Source organism: Anomaloglossus baeobatrachus, chromosome 1 (assembly GCF_048569485.1).
Source record: "Anomaloglossus baeobatrachus isolate aAnoBae1 chromosome 1, aAnoBae1.hap1, whole genome shotgun sequence".
NCBI lineage: Eukaryota > Metazoa > Chordata > Amphibia > Anura > Aromobatidae > Anomaloglossus > Anomaloglossus baeobatrachus.
The window spans coordinates 442,703,189-442,727,233 of NC_134353.1; the positions used below are offsets into that span (position 1 = coordinate 442,703,189).

A 24,045-nucleotide genomic window follows, 5' to 3' on the forward strand; every position below is an offset into this window, starting at 1 on the left:
TATAGTAGACCCGAACAGAACAGCAGGGTTAATTGATGTAAAAAGACATAAATCTATTTGACACATTCATTCCTGCACTGAATGTGTCAAAGGTCATCATAAGTTTGTACTCCCAGACTCTCTCTCTGGAATTTGAAGTTTCATTTCCATACCAGCAACTTCATGGCCAGGATGCTGTGGTCTGGGTTGCAAAAATGTTTGGTCACAGGTAGATCTATCCTTTTTTCTTTAATTGTGTGGCGATGAGAATTCATCCTTGTCCTAAGCTGTTGTCCTGTCTCCCCTACATACAGACCCCCAGTTGGACATGTGGTACATACAGTTAGGTCCAGAAATATTTGGACAGTGACACAAGTTTTGTTATTTTAGCTGTTTACAAAAACATGTTCAGAAATACAATTATATATATAATATGGGCTGAAAGTGCACACTCCCAGCTGCAATATGAGAGTTTACACATCCAAATCGGAGAAAGGGTTTAGGAATCATAGCTCTGTAATGCATAGCCTCCTCTTTTTCAAGGGACCAAAAGTAATTGGACAAGGGACTCTAAGGGCTGCAATTAATTCTAAAGGCGTCTCCCTCGTTAACCTGTAATCAATGAAGTAGTTAAAAGGTCTGGGGTTGATTACAGGTGTGTGGTTTTGCATTTGGAAGCTGTTGCTGTGACCAGACAACATGCGGTCTAAGGAACTCTCAATTGAGGTGAAGCAGAACATCCTGAGGCTGAAAAAAAAAGAAAAAATCCATCAGAGAGATAGCAGACATGCTTGGAGTAGCAAAATCAACAGTCGGGTACATTCTGAGAAAAAAGGAATTGACTGGTGAGCTTGGGAACTCAAAAAGGCCTGGGCGTCCACGGATGACAACAGTGGTGGATGATCGCCGCATACTTTCTTTGGTGAAGAAGAACCCGTTCACAACATCAACTGAAGTCCAGAACACTCTCAGTGAAGTAGGTGTATCTGTCTCTAAGTCAACAGTAAAGAGAAGACTCCATGAAAGTAAATACAAAGGGTTCACATCTAGATGCAAACCATTCATCAATTCCAAAAATAGACAGGCCAGAGTTAAATTTGCTGAAAAACACCTCATGAAGCCAGCTCAGTTCTGGAAAAGTATTCTATGGACAGATGAGACAAAGATCAACCTGTACCAGAATGATGGGAAGAAAAAAGTTTGGAGAAGAAAGGGAACGGCACATGATCCAAGCACACCACATCCTCTGTAAAACATGGTGGAGGCAACGTGATGGCATGGGCATGCATGGCTTTCAATGGCACTGGGTCACTTGTGTTTATTGATGACATAACAGCAGACAAGAGTAGCCGGATGAATTCTGAAGTGTACCGGGATATACTTTCAGCCCAGATTCAGCCAAATGCCGCAAAGTTGATCGGACGGCGCTTCATAGTACAGATGGACAATGACCGCAAGCATACAGCCAAAGCTACCCAGGAGTTCATGAGTGCAAAAAAGTGGAACATTCTGCAATGGCCAAGTCAATCACCAGATCTTAACCCAATTGAGCATGCATTTCACTTGCTCAAATCCAGACTTAAGACGGAAAGACCCACAAACAAGCAAGACCTGAAGGCTGCGGCTGTAAAGGCCTGGCAAAGCATTAAGAAGGAGGAAACCCAGCGTTTGGTGATGTCCATGGGTTCCAGACTTACGGCAGTGATTGCCTCCAAAGGATTCGCAACAAAATATTGAAAATAAAAATATTTTGTTTGGGTTTGGTTTATTTGTCCAATTACTTTTGACCTCCTAAAATGTGGAGTGTTTGTAAAGAAATGTGTACAATTCCTACAATTTCTATCAGATATTTTTGTTCAAACCTTCAAATTAAACGTTACAATCTGCACTTGAATTCTGTTGTAGAGGTTTCATTTCAAATCCAATGTGGTGGCATGCAGAGCCAAACTCGCGAAAATTGTGTCACTGTCCAAATATTTCTGGACCTAACTGTATAATTAAATACATCACATTGGTTGTGGTGCATCTGAAGGTACCTGGGATCTTGTAGTCCTGATGTGAGCTGGGTATCTTTATCTTGTCAATTGTCAATATCAATGGACAGGTCTTATATTCTTTCTGGTTGCAGGGAAATGTTCCTGTTGTTGTTGGAGAGGAGAGGGAGCTTCTGACAATGTTGCTTCTTAGATTCCAGATGACCTGGCCTTCAGTCACCAGATCTGAACCCAATCAAGATAGTTTTGGGTGAGCTGGACCGCAGAGGGAAGGTAAAAGGGCCAACAAGTGCTAAGCATCTCTGGGAACTCCTTCAAGACTGTTGGAAGATTATTTCCGGTGACTACCTCTTGAAGCTCATCAAGAGAATGCCAAGCGTGTGCAAAGCAGTAATCAAAGCAAAAGGTGGCTACTTTGAAGAACCTAGAATATAAGACATATTTTCAGTTGTTTCACTTTTTAAGTATTTCATTCCACATGTGTTAATTTATAGTTTTGATGCCTTCAATGTGATTCTGCAATTTTCAGAGTCGTGAAAATAAAGAATAGTCTTTGTATGAGAAGGTGTGTCCAAACGTTTGGTTTGTACTGTATATATACTAGCTGTAGTACCCGGGCATTGCCCGGGATAGTAACTGTGTCTCTGTCCTCTCCCAGTCTTTGTCTGTGTGTCGCTGTCTGTCTCTCTGTCTGTGTCTGTCTCTGTCTGTTTATCTCTGTCTGTATTTGTATCAGTCTGTGTCTCCGTGTCTGTCTCTTTGCCCGTCTGTCTCTTTGCCCGTCTGTCTCTTTGCCCGTCTGTCTCTTTGCCCGTCTGTCTCTTTGCCCGTCTGTCTCTTTGCCCGTCTGTCTCTTTGCCCGTCTGTCTCTTTGCCCGTCTGTCTCTTTGCCCGTCTGTCTCTTTGCCCGTCTGTCTCTTTGCCCGTCTGTCTCTTTGCCCATCTGTCTCTTTGCCCGTCTGTCTCTTTGCCCGTCTGTCTCTTTGCCCGTCTGTCTCTTTGCCAGTCTGTCTCTTTCCCCGTCTGTCTCTTTCTCTTGCTATCTTCCCACCGACCTCTTATTACATCACATATAAGCTTCTTATACTAAGTTTATTTTGTTCCTATAGCAACCACTGACAGTTGCTATTAATAGCCTGTAGATCCCACCTCCATTCAGTTTAATTGAGGCAGGATTTTGGAGAGTAACTGAGCGCGGGGTTAAATTTTCCCGTCAAAAGTCTGACGTTCCCTAGGTCACATGAGGCGTCTGTGCAAAAGTTTGTGATTGTAAATGCGACGGTGCGGATTCCTTTAGTGGACATACATACACATAAATACACTCAGCTTCATATAATATATTATGTATATAATATGTGTATGTATGTGTGTATATATATATATATATATATATATATATATATATATATATATATATATATATATATATATATATATATATATATATATATATATATAATGCATATATTGGGCATTTTAAGCCGATGTAATTCCTTTTTTTGTTTTATGCACGTAATTATAATGTTTTGAAATATTCACGTCTCAAATAAACTTTGAAAAGTATAGTATTTTTCGGACCATAAGATACACTTTTTTTTCCCCAAAATGTTGGGGGAAAGTGGGGGGTGCGTCTAATGGTCTGAATATAGGGCTGCGGCCAGTAATGAGGGTGCTGCGGTGGAGCGGGTCATCGGCGGCACGAGCAGGCTGTAGCAGCGCCTGCCGTGACCACGTGGGCCCGCTCATTACATATGCACACCCATCATCCCGCCCATTATCTCTCAGCGCTGAAGCTGGCGCTGACTGGTGGGTGGGATTATGGACGGGGGGTGCGCACATATTAAACAGCCGGCCGTGATCAGCTGGCAACTACAGCCTGGAGTGATCATGTGCGGCTTTAGTCACTGCCTCCCGCGCATCATCATCAGCTCGGGGTGCAGTGAATCAGTACGGCATACTCACCGTTCTCCTGCAGCACCGTGATGTTCTCCTGTCTGTGCCGGTCAGCTGATCTGAGTAGAGAGCGGTGAGCACAGCGATAACGTCATCACTGTGCGCGCCGCTAGTCACGCAGGTCAGCTGAACGGCAGACGGGAGGATGCTGCAGGGAAGTGACCGGTGACGGCTCCACACTCCAGCGGCGCTGCTGCCACTACAGGCAGGGGGTGAAGCAATGCTGCATGGAGTGAGGACAGGTGAGCATAAACGTTGTTTTTTTTTTGTGTGTGTGATACAGACTACATGCCATATAGCAGGATGAGGGTATATGGGCAGGATGGGAGTATATAGCAGGATGGATGGGGCCATATAGCAGGATGGATGGGGGTATATAGCAGGATGAATGGATGGGGGGTATATAGCAGGATGAATGGCGGTATATAGCAGGATGGGAATATATACCAGGATGGGGGCATATAGCTGGATGGCAGTATATAACAGGATGCCAGTATATAGCAGGATAAGGGCATATACCAGGATTGGGTACATATACAAGGCAGGAGGATCATTACCAGGATGGGGTACCTTAGCAGAGAATTTGGGGACATTACCCCCATAACAGTGTCAGCAGCAGATCCTTGCCTCATAACAGTGTCATAACCACATTTTTTGCTTAAAATTTTATTTTCCTCCTCTAAAACCAGGGTGCGTCTTATGGTCCGGTGCGTCTTATAGTCCGAAAAATACGGTATTTCTATTTGTTACTCCATGTTATTTGCGCACAGGCCTAAAAAGGCCCCAGGTATGTGAAAGTGTAGATTTTTATGGTTGCGCGTTCTAGGGTTAATTTTCAAATGGGGCAAATGAGGGGCGATTTGAACTTTAGGTTTTTTACTTTCTTTTTTTCTTTTCATTTTACTAGTCTCCCTAGGGTGCTATAAGGATCAGCAGTCTGATTGCTCATTCATTTCTCCTGAACAGAGCAGCATCACTCTGAACAGCAGAAATGCTGCGTTCTTGTTACAGCTCTCACTCTGTAGGCTGTAACAGAAACTATGTATTGATAGTGACAGGAGTCATCACAAGATCCTATGCTACTACGACAACCATAGTCTCCCCATGATCATGTCACGGGGCCTCCGATGTCGGCGGGGAAAGGAGCGTTCCCTGCTGTGGCACTTTAAATCGTGCTGTCACATTTAAAAGGATTGATTTTAAAAGGATTGTAGGCGTGGGTGGATCGTGGATCCACACACACCTGCTAGCCACACATGTCAGCTGTTCAAATCAGCTGACATGTGCAGGAATCACCACCGGCTCAACGCAGCATCCAGCGGTCATTACCCCTTCATGATTTAGGACGTACTTTACGTCCTCGGTCATGAAGGGGTTAAACTCATGAATGTTGGCCTACTGAAAAGTAAACCGTAAATGAACACAATATTTGGTTGGGGCTCCTTTTACATGAATTACTATATCAATACGGCATTGCATGGAGGCGATCAGCCTGTGGCACTGCTGAGGTGTTATGGAAGCCCAGGTTGCTTTGATAGCAGCCTTCAGCTCGTCTGCATTGTTGGTTCTGGTGTCTCTTATCTTCCTCTTGACAATACCCATAGATTCTCGATCGGGTTTAGGTCAGGCAGGTTTTCTGGCCAATCAATCTCAGTGATACTGTGGTTATTAAACCAGGTATTGGTGCTTTTGGCTGAGTGGACAGGTGCCAAGTCCTGCTAAAAAATGACATTTTCATCTCCAAAAAGCTTGTCAGTAGAGGGAAGCATGAAGTGCTCTAAAATTTCCTGGTATACGGATACGCTGACTTTGGTCTTGATAAAACACAGTGGACCTACATCAGCAGATGACATGGCTCCCCAAACCACCACTGATTGTGGAAACTTCACACTAGACCTCAAGCAGCTTGGATTGTGGCCTCTCCACTCTTCCTCCAGACTCTGGGACCCTGATTTCCAAATGAAATGCACAATTTACTTTCATCTGAAAACAACACCTTGGACCACTGAGCAAAAGTCTAGTTCTTTTTCTCCTTGGCCCAGGAAAGACACTTCTGGCATTGTCTATTGGTCATGAATGGCTTGACACAAGGAATGCGACAGTTGTAATCCATGTCCTGGATACATCTGTGTGTGGTGTCTCTTGAAGCACTGACTCCACTCCTTGTGAATCTCCCCTAAATTTTTGAATTGCCTTTTAATAACAATCCTATCAAGGCTTCGGTTATCCCCGTTGCTTGTGCACCTTTTTCTACCACACTTTTTCCTTCCACTCAAGCTTCCATTAATATGCTTGGATACAGCACTCTGTGAACATCCAGCTTCTTTAGCAATGACCTTTTGTGGCTTACCCTCCTTCTGGAGTGTGTCAATAAATGCCTTCTAGACATCTGTCAAGTCAGCAGTCTTCTCCATGATTATGTAGCCAACTGAACCAGACAATGGGACCGTTTTAAACGCTTAGGAAGCATTTGCAGGTGTTTTGTGGTAATTATTCTAATTTTATGAGATAAAGACTTTTGGGTTTTCATTGGCTGTAAGTCATAATCATCAATATTAACAGAAATAAACACGTGGAAAAAGATCACTCTGTGTGTAATGACTATAATACAGTGCCTACAAGTAGTATTCAACCCCCTGCAGATTTAGCAGGTTTACACATTCGCAATTAACTTGGCATTGTGACATTTGGACTGTAGATCAGCCTGGAAGTGTGAAATGCACTGCAGCAAAAAAGAATGTTATTTCTTTTTCTTTTTTTTAAATTGTGAAAAGTTTATTCAGAGGGTCATTTATTATTCAACCCCTCAAACCACCAGAATTCTGTTTGGTTCCCCTAAAGTATTAAGAAGTATTTCAGGCACAAAGAACAACGAGCTTCACATGTTTGAATTAATTATCTCTTTTTCCAGCCTTTTCTGACTAATTAAGACCTCCCCAAACTTGTGAACAGCACTCATACATGGTCAACATGGGAAAGAGAGAGGAGCATTCCAAGGCCATCAGAGACAAGATTGTGGAGGGTCACAAGGCTGGCAAGGGGTACAAAACCCTTTCCAAGGAGTTGGGCCTACCTGTCTCCACTGTTGGGAGCATCATCCGAAAGTGGAAGGCTTATGGAACTACTGTTAGCCTTCCACGGCCTGGACAGCCTTTGAAAGTTTCCTCCCGTGCCGAGGCCAGGCTTGTCCAAAGAGTCAAGGCTAACCCAAGGACAACAAGGAAGGAGCTCCGGGAAGATCTCATGGCAGTGGGGACATTGGTTTCAGTCAATACCCTAAGTAACGTACTCCACCGCAATGGTCTCCCTTCCAGACGAGCCCGTAAGGTACCTTTACTTTCAAAGCGTCATGTCAAGGCCCGTCTACAGTTTGCTCATGATCACTTGGAGGACTCTGAGACAGATTGGTTCAAGGTTCTCTGGTCTGATGAGACCAAGATCGAGATCTTTGGTGCCAACCACACACGTGACATTTGGAGACTGGATGGCACTGCATTCGACCCCAAGAATACCATGCCTACAGTCAAGCATGGTGGTGGCAGCATCATGCTGTGGGGCTGTTTCTCAGCCAAGGGGCCTGGCCATCTGGTCCGCATCCATGGGAAGATGGATAGCACGGCCTACCTGGAGATTTTGGCCAAGAACCTCCTCTCCTCCATCAAGGATCTTAAGATGGGTCGTCATTTCATCTTCCATCAAGACAACGACCCAAAGCACACAGCCAAGAAAACCAAGGCCTGGTTCAAGAGGGAAAAAATCAAGGTGTTGCAGTGGCCTAGTCAGTCTCCTGACCTTAACCCAATTGAAAACTTGTGGAAGGAGCTGAAGATTAAAGTCCATATGAGACACCCAAAGAACCTAGATAACTTGGAGAAGATCTGCATGGAGGAGTGGGCCAAGATAACTCCAGAGACCTGTGCCGGCCTGATCAGGTCTTATAAAAGACGATTATTAGCTGTAATTGCAAACAAGGGTTATTCCACAAAATATTAAACCTAGGGGTTGAATAATAATTGACCCACACCTTTATGTTGAAAATGTATTAAAATTTAACTGAGCAACATAACTTGTTGGTTTGTAAGATTTATGCATCTGTTAATAAATCCTGCTCTTGTTTGAAGTTTGCAGGCTCTAACTTATTTGCATCTTATCAAACCTGCTAAATCTGCAGGTGGTTGAATACTACTTGTTGGCACTGTATATGCATTTCCATTTTTGCATTGAATTACTGAAATAAATTATCTTTTTGATATTCTAATTTATTGAGATGCACCTCTTTGTGGCATGCTACTTACTATTGCTCATTTTTAGAGGTCTCTGACACCAGATTTCTTCCATCTTACTCCTTAAAGGGAGTCTGTCACCAGGTTTTGGCGACCTAATCTGAGAATAGCAATAACGTAGGGGCAGAGATCCTGATTCTAGTGATGTGTCACTTACTGGACTGCTTAGTGTAGTTTTTAGTGATGTGCGAACACGAACTGTAAAGTTCAGGGTTCGTACCGAACACAGTGTTCGTGCACACGATCCCGAACACGAGCTTTCTGGGAAGTTATGTTACAGTTCAGGTCCAGGGGCTGTAAAAAAAAAAAAAAAAAAAAAAAGCATATTAAAAAACATTAAGATTATACGTACAGATCCCATGACGCGTCCTGCAGACTGTCTCCTCGCCGCTTCTGCTTCAGAGTCCGATCATTACTGTGACCCCGGGTAACCACCACTGACTAAAGGACCTTCCTTGATGTCATAGACATATGACCAGTCAGGAGTGAATGTTGTACAGACATTGGCTTTCAGACTGGGCACATGGCTATGACGTCATGGAAGGTCCTGTTAACTTCTAGGGGTACTCACTGCACTAATCGTCGTCACTCAGCAGTCTTCGCTTTGGGGTCAGAGTCCATGACTGCCTTAGACTCGATTGAACTTTGACTGTCACTGTGCGAGTCTCGCATTGGTACACCCGGCATGGCGCACAGTCTCCCGACAGCAGCAGGTCGGCTGCATGTATTTCCATGCAGCTGAGGCGCTCCTGTCCAGAGAGAGTAAGGCCGTGCTGGGTGATGCAATGTGAGACGCAAGTGGAGTCATACCCTGTCAGCCTGCTTCTTGCTCTGTACAAAGCAATGAAGCAAAGCTGACAATGCTCTCTGCTTCTCACTCTGTATAAACGTCTGTACACAGTGATAAAGCAGCGCTGAAATTGCTGCACCTGTGTTTTGGTTTTATTTCTAATATAAAAAAATTGTGTCTTTTTTTTTACTGTTTGCTAGAAATTCATGGTGGCCAAGTCTAATTTGGCGTGACACCATGAATTTCAGGCTAGTACCATCTGAGCATACAAAGCTGGTATTAACCCCTTTATTACCCAGCATGCCACCACCATCAGGGCCGCTGGACGAGTCGGGTAAAGCGAATGGAAATGGCGCTAAGAAATAATGCGCCATTTCCAGGGGCGGCTGCGGGCTGAGGAGAATCCCTTCACACAGCTGCCTGGTTATACCTGACTGGCAATCAAAATACGGCATGAGCTCACTTTTTTTTTTATTTTTTAAATAATTAAAAAAAAATAATGGGCTTTCCTGAATTTTGATTGCCAGCCAAGGTAAAGCCAGGCAGATGGGGGTGGCAGGCCATAGCCATTCGCTTTATCTGCACGGAATCAAAAATACTGTGGCGCGCTACGTCTTTTTTTTTTTTTTCTTTTAAATCATTTATTTTTATACAACTATATATTGTGTACATAATTATTAGTAGAGTTGTATTTTAGAGGATTTTTTTATTATTGATCAATAACTATGCTCTCAATCAACCCAAAAGACTCATAAATATCAATGCTTAATATTTTTGGAAGTTGGAGTGGGTTTTTTTTTAGATTTGGCCATCTTAGGAGGATATTTGTTTGTCCAGGTAACTATTACTGTGCAGAATTAGTAGGCAATTTAATAAAAACTAAATATATTCCCATCTCACTTGTTTATTTCTAAATTTTGTGCAGTTATATTGGTTTACCTGGTAAAAATAAACATTTCTGACATGCAAAAACAAAACCCCAAAAAATTAGTGACCAATATAGCCACCTTTCTTTATGATGACACTCAACAGCCTACCAGCCATAGATTCTGTCAGTTGCTTGATCTGTTTACGATCAACATTGTGTGCAGCAGCCACCACAGCCTCCCAGACACTGTTCCGAGAGGTGCACTGTTTTCCCTCCCTGTAGATCTCACATTTTATGAGGGACCACAGGTTCTCTATGGGGTTCAGATCAGGTGAACAAGGGGGCCATGTCATTTTTTTTTTTCATCTTTTAGACCTTTACTGTCCAGCCACGCTGTGGAGTAGTTGGATGCACGTGATGGAGCATTGTCCTGCATGAAAATCATGTTTTTCTTCAACGATACCAACTTCTTCCTGTACCACTGCTTAAAGAAATTGTCTTCCAGAAACTGGCAGTAGGTCTGGGAGTTGAGCTTCACTCCATCCTCAACCGAAAAGGTCCCACAAGTTCATCTTTGATACCAGCCCATACCAGTACCCCACCTCCACCTTACTGGCGTATGAGTTGGAGCTCTCTGCCCTTTACTGATCCAGCCTCTGGCCCATTGATCTGGCCCATCAAGAGTCACTCTCATTTCATCAGTCAATAAAATCTTTGATATATCAGTCTTAAGATATTTCTTAGCCCAGTCTTGATGTTTTATCTTATGTTTCTTGTTCAAAGGTGGTAATTTTTCAGCCTTCCTTACCTTGGCCATGTCCCTGAGTATGGCACACCTTGTGCTTTTTGATACTCCATTAACGTTGCAACTCTGAAATATGGCCAGACTGGTGGCAAATGGCATCTTGGCAGCTTCACGCTTGATTTTCAATTCATGGGTAGTTATTTTGCGCCTTTTTTGCCCAACACGCTTCTTGCGACCCTGTTGGCTATTTGTCATGAAATGCTTGAATGCTCAGTGATCACGCTTCAACAGTTTGGCAATTTCAAGACTACTGCTTCCCTGTGCAAGACATCTCACAATTTTGGACTTTTCAGAGCCCGTCAAATCTCTCTTCTGACCCATTTTGCCAAAGGAAAGGAAGTTGCGTAATAATTAAGCACACCTTATATAGGGTGTTGACGTCATTACACCACACCCCTCCTCATTACAGAGATGCACCTGATTTACTTAATTGGTAGTTGGCTCTCAAGCCTATACAGCTTGGAGTAGGACATTTATAAGAATTATCGTGTGATCAAAATACTAATTTGCCTAATAATTCTGCACACAGTGTATATTAGGGTGACCGGATCTCATGGAGGGGAGGGGGGGGGGGGGGGATGTCGGAATCTTGTTAGTCTGGACCCCACAAAACGATTCCCCTTTCCAGATATTGAGAGAGCCAAAATTTGAGCTTGATCAAAAGACGTTAACCCGCGCCGCTCGTTGCTCAAAGTTTGAAAAAAATCCAAATTTTTGGCCAAAAAGCTGACATATGGAGCCATAACTCCAGAACGGTAAATAATAAAAACATGCTTAATATCTCAAAAAAAGCTAATGTTGTTCTTCAAAATTTATATGTTACACACAGGGTGCATGTAATTTCTATTCGACACAAGAATGGGATCAACCACTGGACCTCATCCAGACATTTTCAAAATACGTAATTACTTGCCGGTAATGTGTTTTTTCCGAACCCATGACGGCACCACGAGAGAGGATCCGCCCATCAAGGACAGGAAACCTTCAGGATAAAAAGGGGTGGTCCTCTCCCCGCCTCAGTTGATTACAGAGCATGAGAGGACCTCCGAAAAAAACAACAGGTTAGTATAAGGTCACCACCAGAAAAAATGTGGGATAAGACAAAAAAGAAAGGTGGATCAACCAACAACCCCCAGTGCAGGGAGGGAATATAAGGGTGCCGTCATGGGTTCGGAAAAAACACATTACCGGCAAGTAATTACGTATTTTTCCCTCACCCTATGACGGCACCACAAGAGAATTACAGCGAAAAAAAAGTTAGGGAGGGACCACAGCCTATAGAACACGCCTCCCAAAAGGTGAGGTTGGAGAAAGAACCTATCCAACCTATAATGTTTATAAAAGGTCGAGGGTGATGACCACGTGGCAGCTTTACTGATTTCTGCAATGGAAACATCTGCCCGTTCCGCCCACGAAGAGGCTATAGCCTGCGTGGAATGTGCTTTCAGACCCACAGGAACGGCAGCACCCCTAACCGTAAGTTAACGCAATGGCGTCCCTAATCCACCTGGCCAGCATGGACTTAGAACTCTTAACCCCCTTTTGAGGCCCCTGGAAAGAGACAAACAGGGACTTGTCTTTCCTCCAGGAACTGGTGACAAGAAGATACTGGATGAGAAAACGACGCACATCCAGACAATGCCATCGCCGTTCCTCAGCACGCGTCGGGTTAGTGCAAAAGGAAGGCAGCACAATTTCCTGGGACATATGAAACCGAGAAACCACCTTGGGGAGGTACACAGGGTCAGGGCGTAACACTACCCTATCGTCCAGTATTTCAGTGTAAGGAGGGTCAATAGAAAGAGCCTGAATGTCGCTAATCCTATGGGCCGAGGTCAAAGCTACCATGAGGACCGTCTTAAGGGAGAGACATTTAACAGAGATGGAGTCAATGGGTTCGAATGGAGGACCCGTCAGGGCTGCCAAGACCGGAGGAAGGAAGATGACACGTTTAGGACGCTGACGCGAACTGGCCCTGATAAACCTGGCCACCCAAAAGTTACCTGCGACATCATAATTGTAGAGTGCTGCTAATGCGGAGATCTGGACCTTGAGTGTGCTAACCGCCAACCCCTTGTCCAACCCACACTGCAGAAATTCCAAGATGGGACCAATGGGAACCTCCCCTGTCACACTAGCCCCCGAGGAAGATAAAAACCTTCTACAAGTCCTACAGTAGACCTTGATGGTCACCAGTTTCCTACAATCTAACAGCGTGGAAACTAAATTGTGGGAAAACCCCTTACTGATCAGTAATGCCCTCTCAAATTCCATGCCGTCATGTGCAATTTGACTGTCGGAGGATGGGACACTGGTCCCTGGGACAGGAGATCCAGAATCTCCGGGAGGACCCACGGGTCGGTCAGGGACATCTGAACCAGCGAAAAAAAACATGGTCGCTTTGGCCAGAAGGGAGCCATCAGAATGACTCTGGCCTTGTCATCCCTGATTTTCTTCAGGACCGAGGGGAGAAGGACCAGCGGGGGGAACGCATAAGCTAGGGGAAAGTCCCACGTGATTGACAGGGCGTCCACTGCGTATGGAAGTTCCTTGGGATTGAGATAACAGAACTGAGGAACCTTCCTGTTCTGCTTGGTGGAGGTTGAAGACTGATTGGTTGAGTGCCCACTCCCCCTGGTGCAGGCGAGTGCGGCTCAGAAAATCCACAGCGAGGTTGTCTTTCCCCCTGATGTGAACGGCAGTGAGGGACAGGTGAGTTTCTGCTAGTAACAGAATCCTGTCGGCTATAGTCATAAGGGACCTGGATCTTGTGCCCCCCTAATGGTTCAGATAAGCTACCGTCACCCGATTGTCCAACAACACCCGGGTAAGGTGACCTGTCAGTGAAGGGAGAAGCCCAGTCAGTGCCCGTTCCACGGCCAGCAGCTCTCTAATATTGGAGGAGGAAACTGCCTCCCTGGGTGACCAGAGACCTTGAATCGGACGGTCCAGCAGGTGAGCCCCCCATCCGGACACACTAGCATACGTGGTCACAATTCAGGACACCGGGACAGACCATGGGACTCCCCTTGTGAGGTTTGCAGGAACCAGCCACCAGTGAAGGGAGGTGATGGAGCTGGAGTGCAGAGTAATCCGACTGTTCAACCTGTCCCCCAGAAACGTCTGATGTTCTAAAATGTCCCACTGGAGGGCCCTAGTATGCCCTTGGGCCCATAGAACCGCGGGGAGAGTGGATGTCAGTGAGCCCAGGAGAGACATAGCCCGTCGCAGGGACATGCGCGGAACTGACACTGCCTGCTGCACCAGAGTGCGAATCTTCTCCACTTTGGAAGGCGGGAGACGACACTCCTGTAGGAGAGAGTCCAAAGTAAGTCCCAAAAAGACTTGCACCATGGCTGGAAGCAACCTCGACTTCTCCCTGTTCAAAATCCAGCCTAGACCTTCCAGCATTGAGCAGACAGTCTGAAGGACGGCAGTACAATGGGTTGCCGAATCCCCCACCACGAGGAGATACGGAATGAGAATTCTGTCCTCCCGTAGGTGGGCAGTGATTTCCAGGACGAGCTTCGTGAAGATTCGGGGTGCAATTGCCAGGCCGAATGGTAAGGCTCTGAACTGCAGATTACGCACCGACCCGTCGACAAGCATCGCCACCCTGAGATATTTCTGGAAATGAGGAGCGATGGGGACGTGATAATGTGTCCTTCAGATCCAGGACAGCCATATGACAACCTGGGTAGAGAGATGATCGTGGACTTCATTGATTCCATCTTGAAAGACGAGATTTGCAGGTGGCTGTTTAGACCTTTTGAGGTTTATGATGACACGAAAAGGTGCCGTCCGGTTTCCCGACCAGAAAAAGAGGGGAGTAAAAACCTTCTCCCCTTTCCACCAATGGGACATCCATCAGGACCGCCCTGCACAATAGGGTCTTCACTTCCCCCTCCAAGGCATGTTGTTCGCTCGGGGACATCCTCGGGAATGTCAGGAGAAAGCGCCAGGGAGGAAGACTGCGGAATGGAAACGGCAGACCTGATCGGATGATGTTGAGAATCTACGGACTTGAAGAAATACGTTCCCAGGCCAGAACAAAGTGGGTCAATCTCCCCCCAACCTGGGGAAGGGAGTCATTGGGAAGACTTTTTGGGTTGGGAAGAGCCCTTATCTTCCTTCTTCCGATCTGACCAGGGATTCCTACTCCTGGGGGTGAACTTACGGGTGTACTTTTTCCGAAAGGACCGCCGGAAGGAGCGAAAGGACTGGGCCGGAAAGTTTTTTTTCTTTTGTCCCCAGCCTTCTCAAGGACATCGTCCAAAACTGACCCGAATAGAAACTCGCCCTGACAGGGAATGGAACACAGTTTAGATTTAACCTGGAGATCCCCCGGGCAACATTTCAACCATAAGGCCCGACATGCCGCATTAGAAAGGGCCGCCGTCGTAGCCGCTAGCCTAGTGGAATCTGCCGACGCATCCGAGATGAAAGCCGCAGCTCCCTGCAGCTTGGGCAGGGAAGAAATAATATCTTCATGGGGAACTTTGTTCTTCAGCTTTTCTTCCAACTCGGACAACCATACTGCCAGAGACCGAGCAGTACATATAGCGGCTATGGCAGGCCGGAGAGCACCCGCTGAGGACTCCCATGCAGTCTTAAGGAAGACATCTGCCTTCCGATCCATAGGGTTCTTTAAGGATCCCATGTCCTCGAAGGGAATAGAAAACCTTTTAGATGCTTTACTCACACCTACATCCCCAGTGGGAACAGGTCGCTTTCTCAAAGGGAAACTTGCGCCTGAAGCCGCCCGAAAGGGAACCCCGCTTATCCTGTTTCTGCCATTCTCTGGAGATCAACGCCTGCACCTTGTCTACCACGGGGAAAGTTCTACGCTTCCTGTGCTCCAGACCCTTTAACATGACATCCTTAACTAAAGGCTGCAGTTTCTCCTCAGTAATGCCCATAGTGTCTCTGATAGCCTTAATCAGCTTGCTTGTGCCTTCTACAGGGAAGCACTGGTGTACTTCAGCCTTGCTGTCAGATGAAGAGGACGCAGAAGCCGAAGACCCGCATTCCCCCTCAGACCGACTGGATGGCGAGGCTGAGGAGGCATGTCTATGCCGCTTACGAGGAGGCTCTTTCATGGACTTTAGAGAGCTTTGAACTTCGGACCGGATAATGGCGCGAAGATCAGTATAAAAACCCGGTGTCTCATCCGAAATGGTCTGCTGGATACAGTCCTTGCAGAGCCGTTTGGACCAGGACGGAGCCAGTCCCTGTTATTTGACTTGGAAGTACATTTTCGTGGCTTTTTCACCTAGGTATGACAGGGACGGGGAAAGGGGGGGGGAGACACAACACCAGGAGAATAATGAAACCACAGGTACACATGACCAAAGATCACTCACCCACAAGAAGATGAAGGGCCGGTATCGGTTCTGGGGAAGGAGCTTTCATCACTGAAGATTTCCCTCTGGAGGCGACCTTGCCAGCAGCGTCTCGGGCCTGTTTACTGGTCCGGGTGCCACGCTTACTGGACAAGCTGGCATCCGAACCAGAGTCGCTCCTGCGAAGCTCAGGCTGCTTCTCAACCTTCTTGCTGGCAGGGGGGATGAGGACTCACGCACAGAGTGACGTTCCTCCTCACGGTGCCCATCTTTATCCATAGATGCAAGCATAAAGGACTGGAGCACTGCTATTACCAGATGCTCCGTTTTTTAAACTGAGCGCTGCTTCCTGGTTCCCTCTGCGCGCCTCCTGTCCCACTTCCGGGTATGACGTCTGCGCCTGACGTCAGCGCAGGTCACTTGCGGCCGTCGCGCATGCGCAATGCCCGCACGCCCACAAGATGGCGCTGGCCTGCAGCACACGCGACCGTGAGCTCCACCGCCCTGGAAGGACCGGCAAACCCGCACTTACCTGCAGCTGTGCCCGCTCCCGCTCATGGTCGCAGCCCCCAGGGGTCCGCCATGGCGCCTCCAGGAACCCGAGCGGAGCGAGGCAGGACCCGTGCCGCCGCCTGAACCACCCACCGCGACCGGGTAAGAAATTGAAGAGAAAGTCACGGCCCTCCAGGGCCGAATCCTGAGGAATCCGTCAAGGACAGGAAACCAACTGAGGCGGGGAGAGGACCACCCCTTTTTATCCTGAAGGTTTTCTGTCCTTGATGGGCGGATCCTCTCTCGTGGTGCCGTCATAGGGTGAGGGAAAAAGATTCCTCACTGCGTGGCCCAAGATAGACAAAGGAAAATACAACACAGGTATCAGTGACAATCTAATACAAAAGCAGCTAACTCCAGAAGTAATTGCAAATGTTACTGCTGAATTCGAGACCAAATTAACTGAGAGCCACCCCAGAGATGACTACAAGGAGCTGTTGCAGTTGGTTCTCGTATTTGTTGGATCACTAGACGGCAATGTTGTGGGTTTTAGAACTCCAGGAGCCATTCATCACGCTAGGTGGATGGCAAAGGCTATTTACTGCTTAAAAATGTTCATTTTTCGTTGTCAATTTAAGATGTCTAAAGAAGAAGAAAGTTCTGTGCGTGCCATTTCTGTTTTCCTAGTTAAAATTTATTGTAAAGCTTGGTTCAATGCTCCAAAAGCTCATCTTGCGCCAAAGCAAGATTTAGGTATTTTGCATATTCTGTTAGACTATAAAGAATGTGACAACGACATTGCAGAAATAGCCCTGACCAAATTTTCGAACCATTTGTGGTATTTGAATGCACAGTTGGTGAGATTATCGTTGTTTGATCTCACCATTACAGACGATGAAAAGTTGTTAATGGCTAATAGATTGCTCAGTAGCACAGATGAACCATCAGAGCACGCTAGGGTTGTAAATCCAAAAGTTAGGAAAGAAAAATTAAAAGAGGTAGTTGATGGAGGATTGGTAAATTTACTTACCAAAGAAGCATTTACATTCTTTGACCGATTTTAATATAAAAACAGATTTCCTAAGACAAAATCCAAACACCTGGCCTCAAAATAATGTCTTCCAAGAGTGATTGAAAATTGTCAAAACATTAAAAGTAGTTAATGATATGGCTGAGCGTGGTGTTAAATTAATAACCGACTTTAACGACCTTCTGACAAAAGATGAAGAACAAAAGCAATATGTCCTGCAAGTTGTAAGCAAATGCCGAGCATTATATTCTGACGTTTCAAAAACTACTTTAACAAAAGCTCTAAAATAGATAAGAAAACTATGTAAAATTATCAACTCATGTAGGTACTACGTCTGTATCTTTTCTGTGTCTGTTTTGTTTGTATTATATACCTCATTTTTATATTTTAAAATAAAAAATGTCAAACTTATCAGTATTACTTGTTTTTTTGTTATATTTCCACTTTAAACTCAAAAATATACCAAAAAAAACCCACAATGTATCACTTAATAATATACGAAGTATGCCATCCTATTCTATCCTATTGGTACCAGGTCACGTTCTTGGGGCTAAAAGCTGTTGTAACTCAGTTTGACTTAAAATAACAATTATGTATAAAATATAAATTTTGAAGAACAACATTAGCTTTCTTTTGAGATATTAAGCGTGTTTTTATTATTTACCGTTCTGGAGTTATGGCTCCATATGTCAGCTTTTTGGCCAAAAATTTGGATTTTTTTCAAACTTTGAGCGACGAGCGGCACGGGTTAACGTCGTTTGATCGAGCTCAAATTTTGGCTCTCTCAATATCTGGAAAGGGGAATCGTTTTGTGGGCTCCAGACGGACAAAATTCCGACATCGATTTTTTGCGGTCACCCTAGTGTATATATACAGTGGAACCTTGGTTTATGAGAACAATCCGTTCTGGGAGTGTGCTTGTGAACAGTTACTCGTCTAGCAAAGCAAAATTTCCCCATAGGAAATAATGGAAGCTCTGACAATTCGTTCCACAACTTGTTCAATGTCCCATCCTGGTCCCCTATTGTGCCATTCCACACATGCACAAACACGCACAAACACACACATTATGCTCACCTTACATTCCTTTCCCTCACTGGCCTCCTGGTTCTTTTAGTCCACCAGTACAGGATGTGTATCGGGTAACCATCGCGAGTGATGCCGGAGTTTCCGCTGCCAGCACTTCTGACATCAAAGGCATGAGCCACTTGCCTCTAGTCAGCATGCTGCCTTTGAGAAGTGGCTGACAGCAGAACTTCCTCCATCGTCGCGATGGTTACCCGGTACACATCCTGTACTGGCGGACTACAAGAACCAGAAGGCCGGCGAGGGAACGGAAGGTAAGGTGAGCATAATATGGGTTTTGTGCAGACTGCAGGTCAGAGCGCGGTGAAAGTACGGAACCGGAAGTGTGTGCGGTATGTGCTCATACAGCAAAGATTGCTCGTAAACTGAGTTACAAATTTACAGCTCGTATAGTGAAATACTCGCACACCAAGTTACTTGTAAATCGAGGTTCCACTATATATATATTATAGACACACACACACATACATATGTGTTATATATACAGTACAGACAGTTTGGACACACCTTCTCATTCAAAGAGTTTTCTTTATTTTCATGACTCTGAAAATTGTAGATTCACGTTGAAGGCATCAAAACTATGAATTAACACATGTGGGATGAAATACTTAACAAAAAAGTGTGAAACAACTGAAAATATATGTCTTATATTCTAGGTTCTTCGATGTAGCCACCTTTTGGTTTGATTACTGCTTTGCACATTCTTGGCATTCTCTTGATGAGCTTCAAGTGGTAGTCACCGGATATGATCTTCCAACAGTCTTGAAGGAGTTCCCAGAGATGCTTAGCACTTGTTGGCCCTTTTGCCTTAACTCTGCGGTCCAGCTCACCCCAAACCATCTCAATTGGGTTTAGGTCGGGTGACTGTGGAGGCCAGGTCATCTGGCGTAGCACCCCATCACTCTCCTTCTTAGTCAAATAGCCATTACACAGCCTAGAGGTGTGTTTGGGATCATTGTCCTGTTGAAAAATAAACGATGGTCCAATTAAACGCAAACCGGATGGAATAGCATGCCGCTGTAAGATGCTGTGGAAGCCATGCTGGTTCAGTATGCCTTCAATTTTGAAAAAATCTCCAACAGTGTCACCAGCAAAGCACCCCCACACCATCACACCTCCTCCTCCATGCTTCACGGTGGGAATCAGGCATGTAGAGTCCATCCGTTCACCTTTTCTGCGTCGCACAAAGACACTGTGGTTGGATGCAAAGATCTCAAATTTGGACTCATCAGACCAAAGCACAGATTTCCACTGGTCTAATGACCATTCCTTGTGTTCTTTAGCCCAAACCAGTCTCTTCTGCTTGTTGCCTATCCTAAGCAGTGGTTTCCTAGCAGCTATTTTATCATGAAGGCCTGCTGCACAAAGTCTCCTCTTAACAGTTGTTCTAGAGATGTGTCTGCTGCTAGAACTCTGTGTGGCATTGACCTGGTCTCTAATCTGAGCTGCTGTTAACCTGCGATTTCTGAGGCTGGTGACTCGGATAAACTTATCCTCCGCAGCAGAGGTGACTCTTGTTCTTACTTTCCTGGGGCGGTCCTCATGTGAGCAAGTTTCTTTGTAGCGTTTGATGGTTTTTGCCACTGCACTTGGGGACACTTTCAAAGTTTTCCCAATTTTTCGGACTAACTGACCTTCATTTCTTAAAGTAATGATGGCCACTCATTTTTCTTTACTTAGCTGCTTTTTCCTTGCCATAATACAAATTCTAACAGTCTATTCAGTAGGACTATCAGCTGTGTATCCACCAGACTTCTGCACAACACAACTGATGGTCCCAACTACTTTTATAAGACAAGAAATCCCACTTATTAAACCTGGCAGGGCACACCTCTGAAGTGAAAACCATTTCCAGTGACTACTGCTTTGCACACTCTTGGCATTCACTTGATGAGCTTCAAGAGGTAATCAAAGCAAAAGGTGGCTACTTCGAATAACCTAAAATATAAGACATATTTTCAGTTGTTTCACACTATTTTGTTAAGTATTTTATTCCACATGTGTTAATTCATAGTTTTGATGCCTTCACTGTGAATCTACAATTTTCAGAGTCATGAAAATAAAGAAAACTCTTTGAATGAGAAGGTGTGTCCAAACTTTTGGTCTGTACTGTATATATACAGTGTGTCCACCCATATCCTGTCCACCGCCATTAACTTGAGAATGGCGGCACCTATAGGCATAGAAGTGGTGTCTAGGCAGGGTGGATAAAAATCAATGTTTTTTTTATTTAAACCGGATTTTTTTTATTTAAAATCGGATTTTTTTGATTTAAATCGGATTTTGTTCAATAAACTGCTTTTTGAGGAAAATATTTTACCATCCAAAGGTTCTTCCATCATGAGATAAAGTTGAGTTGTTTAACTCAGTAGAATAAAGGCTGTATATGTGTAACATTCACAATGCCATGCTCTTCCAGAGGTTTCTGTAGGATTAGTGGGCAGTTTCTCTCCTATATTATCACAGACGCTCGCTTTACTTACGCAGTTCTCAAAACTGAATTTGACTCCGCAGAGGTCCCAGCCTCTTCTTCACGGCAAAAATATTACAACATGAACAGAGTTGAGAAAAAGACCTTAATCCTATTGTTCTACAAACCTATGAATACAGAATCAACCCCTTCAGTGCCAAGTCCAAGAAGTTAGACAATATGTTTCTGATTGTTTGGAGTGGAATAGATCTGCACAACACAAGAAGAATGTGAATCTAAGTGTGAAGAGGAGGAAGGGCAAGCAGACAAGAAAATGAAAGTGAAACTTTGAGCACAATACTACAGCATAGCCACAGACAGACAAGTTTGGATCTGTTTGTGTGTACGATCTGAGGTTTATTACATTCTTTCCTTATAATGGCAGCAGGCCGTAAAAGAGACCCAGTTTGGGAATATTTTAATGAAGCTCCTTCGCCTATCGGTAAGGCAGGCATGCGTGCAAAATGCAAACGATGCAACAAAGAGATGCAAGGCCTGGTGAGGCAACATCATGAGAAGTGCGGTGATGAAGATGACCAAAGAAACACTTCTGAACAGGCAGGATCTTCAGGTTGGTAAACATTTTTATTGAATCCTATTTCTAAAGACTGAACTGTCATGTGTGAGAAAAATTTTATTTCTTATTATTACTGCATGTTACTGTCATTTGGTACAGTTATGAAGAAAAACAAATATTCCTTTTGGGGCAGGGGCAGTGATGTGTTGTGTACAATAAGCAGAAATTGTACAATAAACAATAAAATAAAAGCATTGACTTTTTTTGTTTAGGGGAATTCATGGATTCTGGAAACTATCCACCTCCAAGATCACCATCATCCTGTTCTACAGTCAGAAAGGGGCCACAATACTAACAGGGACCTTTCTAGAATGCAGCCCAGGAGCTGCAGAGGGGGAATCTGTGAGGTTTTAGGGGAAATTTCTGCTGACAGGTTCCCTTTAATATGGTTCAGTCACAGACCAGGATACAGTCCACCCAGCAGAGCTGATGTTGCAGGGAAACTGCTGGATCAAGTGTATGACAGAGAAATGGAGCAATGTGCAACAGCTCTGGAGGGTAAAATTGTTAACCTAAGTATTGATGGGTGGAGTAATGTCCACAATGATCCTATTGTATGTGCTTGTATAACAACAGAAGAAGGTAAAGTCTTCCTTGCACAAACAATACGTCAGGAAATGCACACACAGCAGAATACTTACAAGAAGTGGCAGTAAAAGCTATAATGACATGTGAACAAAAATTCAAATGTCTAGTACGCAGTTTGGTCACTGACAATGCTGCAAACGTATCCAAGATGAGAAGAGATTTAGAAGAACAGGGAGGGAATACAAAGCTGCTAATAACATATGGTTGCAGTGCTCATTTGCTGCACCTCTTAGCCAAAGACTTAAGTGTTCCAGAAATAAAGGCTAATGTTGTTGAAATTGCTAAATACTTCCGTAATAATCATTTTGCTGCAGCAGCTCTGAAAAGGATGGGTGGAACCAAGCTAACGCTCCCACAAGATGTTAGATGGAACTCTGTGGTGGACTGTTTTAAGCAGTATATCAAAAACTGGCCTATTCTGATGACACTTTGTGAAGAAAATCGAGATAAAATAGATGGCACTGTCACGGCCAAAATCCTCAACATTGGGCTTAAGAGAAATGTTGAACATATGCTGAGCTTCCTGAAACCCATCTCTCAAGCTTTAAACAAAATACAGAAAAATAGCTGTTTTATTGCGGATGCTGTTGAAATTTGGAAGGAACTGAGTGAACACTTAAAAACAGAACCACACATGGACAGAATTAAATTACAAGGAGTAAACAAACGAATGGGACAAGCACTGACTCCAGCTCATTTTTTGGCAAATATTGTCAATATCCAATATCAGGGTCAAAACCTAAGTGCTGAGGAAGAGGCGTTAGCTATGACATGGGTATCCAGCAATCATCCATCTTTAATGCCAACTATAATAAACTTCAGAGCTAAGGGGGAACCATTCAAGAAATATATGTTTGCTGAAGATATTTTAAGGAAGGTCACACCAGTAAACTGGTGGAAGTCACTTAAGCGCTTGGATTTAGAGACTGTTCAAGTAATGATTTCACTTTTAACAGCAGTAGCTTCTTCTGCAGGCGTTGCAAGAATATTCTCTTCCTTTGGACTCATTCATTCTAAATTGAGAAATCGGTTGGGACCCAATAAAGCAGGAAAGCTTGTTTTTCTTTTCCAGATTATGAATAGGAACAAAGAAGAAGATGATGATGATGATGATGACGACAAGTGAGCTACAGAGGACAGCAGGGACAGTAGTATTTAAGTTTTTCATGTGTCGGCTGGGCTGACAGTCTAAGTTTCTTAAAATATATATATATTTTGTTTAGCCAAATTAGTTAACAAACATGGATGTTTGTGTAAGCAAATAACTTATGCTGTAATGTTATTGTTTCAGTTGAATACATCTATTTAAATTGTTATTAAGGTCAGGATTATTTCTCCTTCCAAAGTACAACAGAACAGTGGTGTCCAAATATGAATGATTAACCCATTAAACTGGGGAGAAAAAAGTAATATAAAAAGTGATTCTAAAAATCTTCATCTACTTGCATGTTAAAGTAGCAAGAACTAGTTTAGGTAGAAACTTTGATTTAAATCACTGATTTAAATCAAGCCTTACTGACTAGTGATTTAAATCGTGATTTAAATCGTAATTTAAATTAGTTAGATTTAAATCAAATCCACCCTGTGTCTAGGTATAGTAAAGTAACCATGCGCTACGCAATGAAGCCACCTATTGTGCCACCTGGTAGAAAACAACGAAGTTAGCATTTTTATCTCAAAAATGGAACGAGACAGAGAAAAAAAAGAGAATTACAAAATTGTAGGGAATCATCAATTCAATACGAATCAACACCTTGCATAAAGAAATGCCATGATTAGAACGTGTAA

General features: G+C 44.2%; 1 protein-coding gene across 4 annotated transcripts in view; it reads right to left on the reverse strand.

The window, feature by feature from the left end:
• The window catches only part of GNG7 (G protein subunit gamma 7), a 253,050-nt gene that overhangs the window by 219,403 nt on the left and 9,602 nt on the right, over positions 1–24,045 (reverse strand). Inside the window, exon 2 of one of the 4 annotated variants that reach the window (XM_075352669.1) lies at positions 2,016–2,397. The exons of the other annotated variants lie outside the window; for them this stretch is intronic. The gene's annotated coding sequence lies outside the window, so the exon portion shown is untranslated. The remainder of the gene's footprint in view (positions 1–2,015; positions 2,398–24,045) is intronic. 4 annotated transcript variants of the gene reach the window in all.